Source organism: Physeter macrocephalus, chromosome 19, assembly GCF_002837175.3.
Source record: "Physeter macrocephalus isolate SW-GA chromosome 19, ASM283717v5, whole genome shotgun sequence".
Taxonomy (NCBI): domain Eukaryota; kingdom Metazoa; phylum Chordata; class Mammalia; order Artiodactyla; family Physeteridae; genus Physeter; species Physeter macrocephalus.
Window position 1 is genome coordinate 72,003,086 of NC_041232.1, and position 13,888 is coordinate 72,016,973.

Genomic DNA, 13,888 nt, shown 5'->3' on the forward strand with positions numbered 1-13,888 from the left:
TTAATCCCTGTGCCTATAGAGGAGGTACTATCTTTATCCCCATTTTGCAAGTGAGGAAGTGGAGGCCCAGAGAGGTTAAGTAACTTGCCCAAGATGACACAGCTTGTAAGAGGTAGATCTGGGATTTAAATCCAGACAACCTGGCTTCAAATCCCTGCTTTCAATGGTGGATATAATCTCCTGTCCTTTGTAAGTGAAGTTGAAGGTAACACTTCTACCTTTAGCAGGATGTGTGCCTTGAGGTGTTTCTTCCAGGAATGGAGATATTCTTAACGGATTCACCACTACTCATTTGCCCAGCCTCATTTATAACCAGCAACTCATGTTTTTTAGATGTTTGGGAAAGAAGCTGTGTTTCTCTGGGTAGAGAAGGAGGCTGAGCGTCCCTCCAGGGGCCAGTCTTTGGCTCAGACAACGAGCACTTATGAACAAGCTTCTGCCAGCTACAAACCAGAGTGGCTTCAGGAATATAACAGTGTCCCAAGACTCCTGGCGTCTGCCTGTCCATCCGTATGTGAGGAATAACTGAGAAGGCCGAGACTTCACTAAAGTCACAGATTCCACCTTCTAAAAACCATCCAAACAGGGTATGGAGTATAAACATGTATGACAAAAACCTCTTCAACCCTGTGTCTGGGTTACAGCTCTCCTGTTAAATATCCATTTCCTTCTTGTCTTCCAAAATTCTCCATTGATTCTAACATTTTCAAAACTATTCATATAAAATTATTTTGGCTCTAAACACACCTGGTATTATAGGCTAGGACAGAGTAATTCTTTCAGGGTAATTCTGGGAACACAAGACTTTCAGGAAGTGATAATTAGTAACAACTAATATTTGTTGCACTGACCTGCACACTTTGCTGATCATTTTGCGTGAATCACCTCAATACATCATCACAAACACTCATTTTACGGATGAAGAAACTGAAGCTCAGAGAAGTTAATTGACTTGCTCAATGCCACACAGCTCACCAGCAGCAAAGCTTATTTTAAACTCTTAAGGGTACAGTAGATTACAAAATGCGGCCACTAATTCCTCTCATCCAGTTATGTACACCCTGTTGGAATGTGACATTCCTACTCCACTCTTTAAGAGGTGGCGTCTCTCTTCCTGCCTCTTGAATCTGGTCTGGCCCTGTGACTTGCTTTGGCCCAGAGGATGGTGCTGTGAAGGAGCTCAAGAGGGCTTGCAGCTCTCTCCTGGATTGTTCCCCTGAGACCGACACATAGGAAGCCAGCTCCCGCCAACTGGAGGGTAAGAGTCTACGTGGAGGAGAACTGAGGTGGCCCAGCCAACAGCCAGCATCAACTGCCAGACCTGTTGGTGAAGCCATCTTGGACCTCCCAGCCCAGCCAATCCCCAGACTGACTCAAGTCCATGAGTAAGCATGAGTGGGCCAGGCAACTCCAGGAGAAGAACCACTGCCAGCCCCCAGATTCGTGAGAAATAATCAGCTGCTGCTGTTTCAGGGCACTCTGTTTTGTTTTGTGGTGGTTTATTATACCGTTTCTCAACCTCAGCACTACTGGCATTATAGAATGGATGGTTCTTTGTGGTGGGGTGTTGCCCTGGGCAATGTCAAACATTCAGTAGCATCCTTGGCCTCTACCCCCTGGATGCCAGTAGCACCCCTTCCCAGCTGTGACAATCAAAAGTGTCTCCAAACATGGCCAGATGTTCCCTGGGGGCAAAAACATAAGTGACCCAGGAAATCTTCATATTGATTTTTTTCCTTCAAAATCTTGAGTAATCAATACCCACTTATGGTAGAGTTGGAAAAACGTTCTTTGCCCTTTGACCCACAGATGCCTCCCAGGTGGCCTGGATGAACTCAGCTGGTATCTTCTTGGGAACCAGCTCTATGTCATCAGGTAAAGCTGGTCAGCCCTATGCCAAGGTAGGTAAATAGCAGCATTTTTTTTTAGAATGCTCAGACACACCACGTATTAGTTTCCTAGAGCCGGCGTAACAAGCTACCACAAAGAGAATAGCATAAAACAAAAAGTTATTCCTTCACAGTTCTGGAGGCCAGAAGTCCAAAATCAAGGTCTCAGCAGGACCACGCTCCCTCTGAAGGCTCTCGGGAAGAATCTCTCCTTTCGCCCCTTCCCAGCTTCGGGCAGCTGCTGGCAATCCTGGGCTTTTCTCACCTCACAGCTGCATCGCTCCAATCTCTGCCTGTCTTCACATGGCTGTTTTCCCAATCCATCTGCGTCTTTTTTTTTTTTTTTTAAATAAATGTATTTATTTATTTATTTTTGGCTGTGTTGGGTCTTCGTTGACGCACATGGGCTTTCTCTAGTTGCGGCGAGCGGAGGCTACTCTTTGTTGCAGAGCACGGGCTCTAGGCGTGCAGGCTTCAGTAGTTGTGGCACATGGGCTCAGCTGCTCCCTGGCATGTGGGATCTTCCCGGACCAGGGCTCGAACCTGCCTGTGTCCCCTGCACCGGCAGGCGGATTCTTAACCACTGCGCCACCAGGGAAGCCCCCATCTGCGTCTTTATAAGGATACCAGTTTTCAGTTTTCTCTCTTTATAAGGATACCAGTCAGGGCCCCTATTAATCTAAGTATGGTCTTGTCTTCATTTAAATAATTACGTCTGCAAAGACTTTATTTCCAAACGAGGTCCCATTCTGAGGTTCCAGGTGAACACGAATTTGGGGCTCCCTGTGCCACCCATAGTCACGTGAGCAGACTGGCTTGTGATGACTGTGCAGTTCTCCGGGCCACTGTCCCCACCAGGCCTCTGCAGGGTCCGCCTCCAGCCCAGCCAACGCCAGGGCTGAGCTGGCGAGAGAGCCAAAGGGGCTGCTTCCCCATCCCTCTAACCCTATCGGTGCTTCTGCCCTGGCCACCGCCCTCGCCTCCCTCCTTTCTGCCTCACTTGTAATCTGGGCTCACTCTCAGCACTGCTGGACGTTACCGTGAGCGTCCAAAGAGGCCTCCTTGCTGCGGAGAGGAGTGTCTCTCTCTCTAGGTGTGGGTTCCTGGACAGATTTTTATCTGTTGCTTTGCTGCCTGTCTTTAATTGTGTTCACAAGAGACCACGGTTCCCCATTTGTATACACGTCCTCGTGACTTGCTTTCACTATGAGGTAGAAAACATCTATCAATATTTGCATTTTCTTCCCCTGCTCCCAACCCCTATGTCTTTAGGGGAAAAAAAAAACAAAAAATTTCAGGCTACAGTGCAAACCATACTGTTATCATTGATGTTTCTCTCTCTTGGAATGCTTTCTTGCCTTTCCATGTCTTTGGTCTGCCAAGCACACTTGACCTGTGGTAATGGAAAGGTCACAACAGCACTGATCAATCTCTCCAAGTAGTCTCATCTGCCCAAAGTACGAGATTAGGGTGGTATGAGGAGGAGAACGCAGGAAGGACGGGGGAAGAGGTGCTACCTGGTTGAGGAAAGAGGGAAGATGAAGAATGTGCATAAATATGGAAGCAGGGCTCTTGGCCTCAAAGCAGAACTGCAGATCAGGTTTATGAAACCAGAAAAAGCTGGGAAACACAGAAACAGGAGCTTTCAAATATCTAAGAACTCAGATTTAATGACTGAAAGACTAAACCCAGGTAGGTAAAGTAAAGTACTTTTCTTTGGGAAACTATAAGCTAATCAGGTGATTTATGATGCGTTGATAATGGCAAGAAAATTCAAGACTAATATTATAACTAACAGCTCACTTTCAATCTTTGAAAGGCATTTGCACAATATCCCATCCATTTTCTTAACCAGCACTTAATAAACGGGTAGAAGTCAAAACTTCTTTGCAGATGAATGTTTTCGGACGGAAAGTATTTTGCATCTTGGACGACACACTGGAATCACCTGGGCTGGGGACTGGCTTTGTCAAGGGTGAAGGACAAGCGTTAGTGGGTTTTACTGCCCTGCTCGTGGGCAGCTACAGCTCAGAACTACTAGTGTAGAAAGCCAGAGCTTTTAAAGATTATTAGTATCCAACATATTTACTACTAAGCAGAAAAAAATGCAGCCACATCTTTTGTTATATTGCCCTACCATTTTCCTTGCCTTAGGACTGAATACTTTTTCCCAGTAGGGGTCTACTTTTCAAAAGCGCAGGCCAGGAGCTTGGAAAGAGTGCATTCTGTCACAGTTAACCTTTCATTTTTACGATAAACCACTGCCCTGCTGGACTTCAGGGCAGAGAATGAGGACCCCCTGCCCCTTTCACAGCACTAGCTCCCTTGCTAAGTTGCTCTTCCCTGTGTTGGCTTCTCCCATTTAACCTGCCCACCTGACCCTGGGGCTTCACCATGGCTACTCCTTAACTTCCTTAACACCCTACAAACGTTGGGTTTGCCTATATTCCTGGTCCTGTATAAAAAACAAATAACAATAGCAAGTCTCAATTCCTACATGGTATCCCATCAGTAAAAGAATACACATTAAGCTTCTCTTCTGGCTAAAAAGTGAGTATACTATTTTAGCTTAGTGTAAGACCCAAATTAATCAATCAAGAAATATGTATTGCATGCTCAGAGGGACAAAGGCAAGAGTAGAAAATACACAAAGTACTCTGTGTAGAACCTCAAGGATCTTGCCATCTAGACCGGGGGTTGCAAACGATGGTCCACAAGCCAAATCTGGCCCCCAACTGCTTCTATAAATAAAGTTTTATTGGAACACAACCATGCTTTTGTGTTTGTGTGTGTGTGTGTGTGTGTGTGTGTGTGTGTGTGTATGGCTGCTTTTCCACCATGCTGACAAAGCTGAGGAGTTGTGACAGAGACCATCTGGCCTTCAAAGCCTAAAATATTTACCATCTGGCCCTTTATAGAAAAATTTGCCAATGCTGATCTAAGCAAACTAGCAACCACAACTACAACAACAAATATATATTTGAGATGGATGGATGGATAGATAGAGATAGATAGATAGATAGATAGATAGATAGATAGATAGATAATGTCTTAATGTGAAACAGAGAGGGTTCCTGCCTTTAGGAGGCCCACAGTCTACTGAACAATCATCAATCCTGAGAAATAAATAAGCACCCAAAGGGGGGACTGTGCAAAGGAGAAGAGGATGTTTAGGCTGGACAGATCCATGGGTAACTAGAATTGCCTGTGAGCTGTACAGGTAGATTCTAAGCTGAATGGGGTAAAGAGGAGAGTGGGGAAGGCCTTGGCAAAATTGGAATGAAGAGGCAGGAAGTCCAATCCATGGCTGAGGGGCAGCCGTGGCAGTTGGGCTGCTTTCCAGTCTATTGGAGCATGAGGGCATGATTTGTTTACCACTTGTCTTCCTTGATGGACTTGAGGTTTTAGGAGCGTGCAGACAATGTTCACATTGTTCACTTCGACCCCGACATTAAGCAACATGCCTGCCGTATAGTAGCTGCTTGATGAATATAATTTAAAAAGTAAATAATGAATGAATAAATGGATGTCTGGAATTATCAGGTTGATATGCCATAAGCCAGTTGAGTCAGGCATTTCAACCATGGTAAAATGACCTCTGACCTTACTTTGAAACAAAAGCACAGATGAGGAGATAAGAAAGCTTTTATTGAGCAACTACTCTATAACAAGCCTTTTACAAGCACTAAATCATTTAATTCTCTCAGCCACCATTTTAGGGATGAAGAGATTGAGTTTCGGAGAGGTTAAGTAACTGGCCAAGGTCACACAGCCAGAAAATGTCAGAACTAAAATGCAAACCCAAGTCTTCACTTTGTTATTTTCAGCTCCAAGGCTGTGTACACACACCCATGCCTACCAGTCATTTTCATACCATGCTCTGCAGACCTCAGTCTCCTCAGAGCCACCATAAGTGACATGAAGATCAATTCAATAGCACTGGGGACCAAGAGCACAGACTCCCCACCCAGCTTCAACCAGAGGAGTTTTCATTTTCTCTACTTCACACATGGAGCTTCCTGATTTCATCCAAACACGTAGTTCTTGGGGGAACGAAAAAGAATGAGAAACCACTATACTGGACCACGCTACTTCCTCAAACCAAGCCAGGAGGTACAGTTTCTAGCCTTAAGTCCACCACCAACTTGCTCTGGAGTCAGGGTCCATCACTTCTCCTTCCTTCCATTCTTACACAGGAAACGTTGGGCGACGGATGCTGAAATCCCATGAAGCTTCTTAACTTTCCAGAGAGAATAAGATTAAATGAAGAGCCCACTTAATGAATGAAAATGGCCAGGCCACCTTGAGTAAAATTCTAGATAAAGTTGTAATTCCATCAATGACAGCAAATTAGAGGAGTGTGATGAGTTACCAGGCAGAGCTCAGCAGAGTCACTGCTGGATGCCTTGGTTGATGACTGCTAATCGCATCCAACAGAACTCAAAAACCAAACAGGAGCCAATCTTTTGGCCTTACCTCGTAGTAACCAGCACATGACAGAACATGGGTATCTTAGTGAACAGTCCACCGAGGCACATCCACTTACCAGTAGAGATGTAATAGATGAGTATATTGATTCTCAAAGAATTCACAACTGGAGACAATGCCACACTCATCCATGGTTTGACCATTCTTCTACGAAGTTACCTCTGGCTTGGGCTGACCTGACGATAAAGAAATAAGAATATTCTTATTATGTGAAGCATCTTTAGAAAAAAAATCATAAAGCTATGAATAAGAATGGGTGATAAACAATGGGGATAAACATGCTGTATATGTCACTTGGGGAACTAGAAAAGCTTCCTCTCATTGATAAAAATGCATCCTTTGGACTTCCCTGGTGGCGCAGTGGTTAAGAATCTGCCTGCCAATGCAGGGGACACGGGTTCGAACCCTGGTCCGGGAAGATCCCACATGACGAGAAGCAACTAAGCCCTTGCACCCCAACTACTGAGTCTGCGCTCTAGAGCCTACAAGCTGCAACTACTGAGCCCGTGCTCTGCAACAAGAGAAGCCACCGCAATAAGTCCGCGCACTGCAACGAAGAGTAGCCCCTGCTTGCCGCAACTAGAGAAAGCCCGCATGCAGCAACGAAGACCCAACACAGTCAAAAACAAATAAATTAATTTTTTAAAAATGCATCCTTCAATAAACACTATTGGGCATGTTACGTGCCTAAGACGATGCGGCGCTGGGGTGAGAGTGGGGCATACAAAATGAAAAAAGCTGCTCCTAATCTTAAGGCGCTAGTAAGAAAAGCTATCTAAAACTTAAAAAGAAGCCAAAAATGTGGATGGTATCATGTTTCAGTGTCACATGGGGGCAAAGGTCCATCTAAGAGTTATGTAGGGGAATGTACTTTGTTTCATCAGTGATTACTATTGATTAAAATTCCCAGATTTAGTGAAGTTACATATAAACTTGTAGATTTGCATTCAATGGAGATGCAAATAATCTCTGTCTAGCAGACAAGATAACCCCACAAATTATGGTTTATTGCCCTATAGGACATTAACCAGTGTTTTACCTAATGCAGCAATCTTATCCTAACATTCCTTTATTAAGTTGCCTATAAATACCCAATTCCTCAAATGTTCTTTGACCAGGCCTTAATATTTTCTGGTTCCCTCTTTATTCAAAGAATTGAATAAAATCTTTGAAGTTCACTCTGTATTTGTATGGGAGTGACTTTACCTTTTTGAAAATTATACTTTAACAGTGCTCAGAGTTGAGTGTATGTTATGGTACAAAAGAGAGAAGAACAAAGTAGATTAGCTAAAACCATGTCTTCCTAAGGATAAAGGAGATTGGAATGTAGGTTTCCCAGGCTGGTACTGTGCACATGTGAGTGACATCATCACAAAATTGACCTACGCTTTCTCCCTCAGAAGGGGTTCATCCTCCCCTGGTGATCATTAACCGGATGTAATGCTAAGGGGCTAATCTGGTAAACCCCCCAGGAATTCCATTCACCCCTTGGGATCTTTTGTCCCCTTGTGACAGACAGGGCAGGAAGGTTTCCAGTGTGTGCCAACGAGCTTTCTCACTAGTTTCCATGTCATTGAAAATGTATAAAATGTACCATCTATACCAGAGGAAAGCCCAGTATTTGGGAGTAATACACCATTCTGAATCCATCCCAGGAACATTCTTGTGTTTCTGTCTTATCACACGATTTTTGGCGAGCGACCCCAGAGATCATTAAGAGAAAAACTCCATGTTCTCCTAAGGCTTAGAAGGGGGAGAGCTAAAAATGTCAGGGGCGGGAGTAACAAAAAAGTCAGTGAAACCCGTACCGTGGACAGGACCTGAGGGGGGCTCAGGGACCCTCTCCCTTCCTCTCTATGTCTCTTCTAATTTGGGGTCTCCCAGCTGCGTTACCTCTTTCCTTCTCCTCCAGGTAAGCAGCTGCATAGTTGATCCCTGGCGCCAGGAGCAGACAGACCTGCGCGCAGGGACACATCTCCAGCAGCTGCTTACCTGAGTCTCTTTCAAACAAATGACTAAACCACCAAAAATGAGCTTCCCTGAAAAACTGTCAAGGAAGCTGCTGATCATATTTCACTTCTGCCTGTTCTTATCAGACTTGGGTTCCCATTCCCAACAGTTCTAACAGATTCCTTCTTAGGAAGCATTAAATTGCTCCTTTTGTGTGTGTTCCTGACTTTTATTGAAGCCATTATATCAAGTATGCATGAGCTGAGCCTGGGGAACTCATTCTGATCTCTTGGGCTCCAATGTTTCATTTCAGCCAGAGCAGGGCTGATTGAGTCCCCTGGTTTCTTACCCGCTGACTGGTTTTTTCCCTTCGTGTGGTATAGAGCTGAATAATCAGCCCCAAATGAGACTTGCACAGGGAAGTGGTATCTTGTACCTTGTGGGTGGTTCTCTTTTCTCCCTCTACTTGCTGGAAATCTCACCCAAAAATCCTACCCTTGTTTTTTAAGCCTACCTGCAGGTTGTATATTGAGAGCCACCTTCAGAACGTTTCACAGGTATCTGGCTAATGTGTGAGGGGGCCGGTAGCCAAGGTTAGCGTCCACCCAAACACCGGGGCTTCCTAGGGAGACAGGGGGCTACTCTGAAGGCTCAGTAGTGGACTTGAGCCCATTCCCCTATCTGGATGCCTGTGGACAAACACCGAGAAAGAGCGGGGGGCTGTGCTCTCGGCCTGGGGAGTCTGGGTGCACAGTCCTACACCCAAACATCCACAATGAAAGGTGAGATTTTATTTTGACTTCTGCTAAGGAAGCGCAGCCATTTCAGAGGCTGGCTCTTCTCCTCTCTGGACTTAGAAAAAGGGATCGGGGGCAAAAAGTTTTCTGGCATCCCTCAGGAAAGTCCATCAGTGCCCTCCATGTTTTCAAGGGTAGACATAATCCAAGAAAGAAAAGAAAACAACTCACAAGGTACAAGATACCACTTCCCTACCCAATTATTTTACTTCTATTTTCTTTTAATCATAAATCCCTTTTCCCACGGTGGGCACCAGTTCTGGAGTTCTGGGTTATTTATTCTCCAGTCAGGGGGAATTCCAGCCCTCTGCTTTCCCTCCACTGGGCACGTCTGTCTTGGTTTTAACGTTTTCACTGCTGACCAGCATAGCTGGAGAAGGCAAGCAGTGGGGAGATGAATTTAGGCAGGCTGGGGTATCAGTAAAAGGTGATAAAGAAGAGTTCAGTAAATTGTCTAAAGTGAAGTTATCCATGCCATTCCCATGCACCAAAGGAAATTAAGAGTGGATTCTAAAAAAAAAAAAAAATAGTTCTGATGAACCTAGGGGCAGGACAGGAATAAAGACGCAGATGTAGAGAATGGACTTGAGGATATGGGGAGGGGGAAGGGTAAGCTGGGACGAAGTGAGAGAGTGGCATGGACATATATACACTACCAAATGTAGAATAGATAGCTAGTGGGAAGCAGCTGCATAGCACAGGGAGATCAGCTCGGTGCTTTGGATAGGGAGGGTGGGAGGGAGACGCAAGAGGGAGGGGATATGGGGATATATGTATACGTATAGCTGATTCCCTTTGTTATACAGCAGAAACTAACACAACATTGTAAAGCAATTATACTCCTATAAAGATGTTTAAAAAAAAAGAAGTTAGGGAACAAAACATACCTTTTACATATATTTATATTCTTATTAAGGATTAAATACTTTGCACAAAAGGTGTGATTAATAAATATATGTGTGCAAAAAAACAAAAAAGAGTGGATTATCTGAAAAAAGAACCAGTGTGGGAGTTGCCTCACCAAGAATCACAATGGGTAGTAAAGGAGATCACTAAAATGTGTCCAGAAAGGTATTCAAAGAAATCTTCTAGAAAAAAAATCATAGAGGATTGAGTTGCTCAATAAGTTACTCAGAACTAACTTCCCAGGTTATTTTCCCAGGTGATGCTTTAACAATGCCCTTGTGAACCAAAAAACCTGGTCTGCATGTAGATCTCAGAGGGTGATGAGCTAGAGATGCTTACCCGATATTACGCAACGAAGCGCCGCGTCTGACTTCTCAGGAACTTTCTGGGAAAGCAAAGTAGATAAAAATCAAAGTGTGCGCCTCTGGGGCCCTCCTGAGTCTGTCATCTTTTCATGCCACATGAACCTGAAAAATAAAAATCCCCAACATCACCATTTGTTCTGGGACGTCTCTGACTTTTCTCGGGAATTCGAGAAACCCCACCACCCCATGAGTGGTCCTTAGGGAGAGAAAGAGCATGGTCCCTGGGCTGGGTGTTGCACTCAGTCTGGCGGGCGGGTTGGGAGTCCCCGGGCAGGCTTTCTCACCCACCACTGCTGACATTCGGGCCAGAAACGTTGTCATGGGGGGCGGTCCCGGCCATAGTAGGATGTTTAGCAGCATATCCCTGGCTTCGACCCACTAGAAGGGACAGCACCCCTTCCCCAAGTGGTCACAATCAAAAGTGTCTGCAGATGTTACCGGTGCCCCAGGGAGGGCAGCCACGGTTTTAACCTCAAGTCCTGGTGGATGGCAGGGCAGCCACAGCCCAGACGGAGAGGGAAAACTGCACGAGCCTACGGCCAGTGCCACCTCTTTCAAAGTTTTTTTCCTATTGGACTCAAAAAGTGTGTGCATATTTGCCTCCCAAAAGAGGAGTTGATTCAATACAAAGGAATCGCCAGGTGGGAGGTATTTCTCCAGGTGAAACTGGGAAACTACTGTTCCCAGCAGCAGGCAGGTGCCCCAGGGAGGGCAGCGAGTGGGCTGGCATTTTTGAGTAAGCGCGGATTCATCAGTACAAGTCGGCATTAAACGCTTGGTTAGTCACCAGGTATGTTATTTCACTTAATCTCCTTTAAGTGACCTAAACGGTTATTAATACCACCTACATCTTACAGATGAGAAACCTGAGACTCAGAAAGGTTCGGCAGAGTGTTCAAGATCACCCAGCTCCAGTGGTCAGTCCCCTGGGGCCCCCTCATGGTCACAAGGGCTGACATCTTCAGTGTGTGAGGCAGCCCTGGAGCTGTGCAGCACACACCTCACAGCAGCCCTAAGAACACCGGTCTGTCTGAACCCAGAGGATGCTCTCCACTCTGTCCTCTGGGTATAGTGCTAGCATCATGCCTATCCTTTGTGGAGCCCCAGGCTTGGAAATAACATTTCGCTCTATCCAAACAGTGGAAATCTAGAGACAGAGTCTTAGATTTAGAATCATCTTCCACGTAAATATATTTTGTATATTTACTTCTGGTGTGGTAAATTTCCCAAAGATGAGAACTGTGCGACTTATGTGTTTTGTATCTCCAGCTAGTAGACCGCTTTGGACGTGGCATATAGTTAGGGTCATCCAAGAAAAGCAGCAGACTACGAGTCAGAAGTTTTAGTTCTAACATTTCCATTTGTCACTTTTGATGCCGTGCAGCTTGTGGGATCTTAGTTCCCTGACCAGAGATTGAACCTGGGCCCCCTGCAGTGAAGTCCTAACCACTGGACCACCAGGGAAGTCCCTCCATTCAACATTTTTGAGAAGCAACATAGCACAGGTGGCTAAGAGTTCTAGAGCCAGATACTCTGGGTTCAGATTCTGGCTCGACCCCTTCCAAACTCCATAAGCGTGTCACAACTATTTTGTGCCTCAGTTTCCTCATCTGTAAAATGAAGGCATATAATAGTTGTATATTCTTCAGAGGTGGTTGTGAAGATTAAATGAGCTACTGCCTGTAAAGCACTTAATCCTCTAATGTATGTAAATGGTCTAGGAAGAATCTGTTACATAATTGGTTTTCAAGATGGTAATCGGTAGGCTTTAAGGAAAGATTTCACTCATTTCATCAATTTCCTTTTCTGCTGTGGGTTACCACAATGATTTTTTTTTTTAAGTGATATATGTATATTCTTCAGAGGTGGTTGTGAAGATTAAATGAGCTACTGCCTGTAAAGCACTTAATCCTCTAATGTATGTAAATGGTCTAGGAAGAATCTGTTACATAATTGGTTTTCAAGATGGTAATCGGTAGGCTTTAAGGAAAGATTTCACTCATTTCATCAATTTCCTTTTCTGCTGTGGGTTACCACAATGATTTTTTTTTTAAGTGATATACCAATTAATGTCTAAAAATTTCTCCTGGTATAATATTCACCTGTAATAGTAATTTACAAGACATGACTCTTCCCATTCCCAGGGGCCACTGCTGTGGATGGAGACAGAAGAAAGGACAAACGAAACCGTCAAGAGTTGGGGTGACGTCGAAGACCTTGTGTGCCATCCGCGACTCCTCCAGCTGACGGCTCCCTGATGGCAAAGTTCCACAGGTTACAACACTGACAAACACGCTATTTGACTCACATAGTTGGTTCAGTCACCACATATCCTGGCCACGGGGCACTGACTATAAAGGAAAGGACAGTTAAGTCAGGCTGTGGTTCATGTTCCCTCGCTTCTCCGAAGGCGAGAACCCTTGAAGACAGATTTATCATTCTCTGCTGCAGATGGATAACTAACAAAATACTGAAATTAGCAGAGGGGGCCAAGGTGCGGTTCATGGATATCCCTGGGGTGATAACATATCAACTGGAATGAACACAAGATTTGCATGTTTTTGGTTTTGTTTTTTTAGCTGTGTAGTCCAGAGCAAGTTGCTTTCTTTTTAAAAATTTTTGTTTACCTTTAATTAGACAGGGCCTAAATACATACATTTGTACTCTTTAAAATACACAGAAAAGATGGTCTCCCACAAGCACTATCCCTCCATCTCAGTACTTTCTCAAGAGGAAGGGTTTGCCGTCCTTTCAGGCATTTTTCTGTCCACTTACATACAGTCATCTAAATATATATATATTTTTTCTGTTGTTGTACATACGTCATTAAATTGTACATACTTGCCATTCAGTTGGCTTATCTTACCTATCAAGTTTCGGCAGTCTTACAATGTCAGTCCAATCCATAAAGGGCTGCATTATTTTTTTTAAACGCTTGATGATATCAGTATTGCAGAAAATGGCAATGCCACGCTTAATCTGTCTGTTCTTGTGTTCGTGACGCATAGGTTGGCTGGAGTTTTTCAGACTTACAAATGTGTTTCAAAAAACTTCCTGATACGTGCCTCCTTGGGCACATACGTGGTTCTCTAGACTAAATACCAAGAAATGGAATTGCTGGATAAGAATATTTACATATTAAATTTCGATAGATACTCCACGATGGAGTATCTACTCCTTAAGAGAATAGGAGAAGGATGTGATGATGAAGGGCCCAGATTCCTGGGTTCAAATCTTAGCTCTGCCACATACTAGCTTAACTTCTCTCTTCCTCAGTTTCTTCAACTCTAAAATGATGAGAATAGCAGTACCTACTTCATTTGGTTGTTAGGAAAATTGAGTACGTACAAGCTCTTCTGAATAGCATAGCAAGTACTACATAAGCGTAAGCTGCTAACCAGAGCTTTGGGTTTAATATCAGCAAAATTACAAAAATCTCCCTCTCACATTGGTGGAGAACGGGTAAGAGGTAATAGGAGAATTCTTTGAACAT

At 44.4% G+C, this 13,888-nt stretch overlaps 1 long non-coding RNA gene across 1 annotated transcript; it reads right to left on the reverse strand.

Moving 5' to 3' along the window:
• Nucleotides 1–2,470: 2,470 nt before the first annotated feature.
• On the reverse strand, nucleotides 2,471–10,497 carry LOC129391572 (uncharacterized). Its single transcript, XR_008615925.1, has 3 exons — nucleotides 10,370–10,497; nucleotides 6,436–6,553; nucleotides 2,471–3,406 (listed from the first exon to the last, which is right to left on the reverse strand). It is a non-coding gene; the product is annotated as an uncharacterized lncRNA (long non-coding RNA).
• Nucleotides 10,498–13,888: the final 3,391 nt, after the last annotated feature.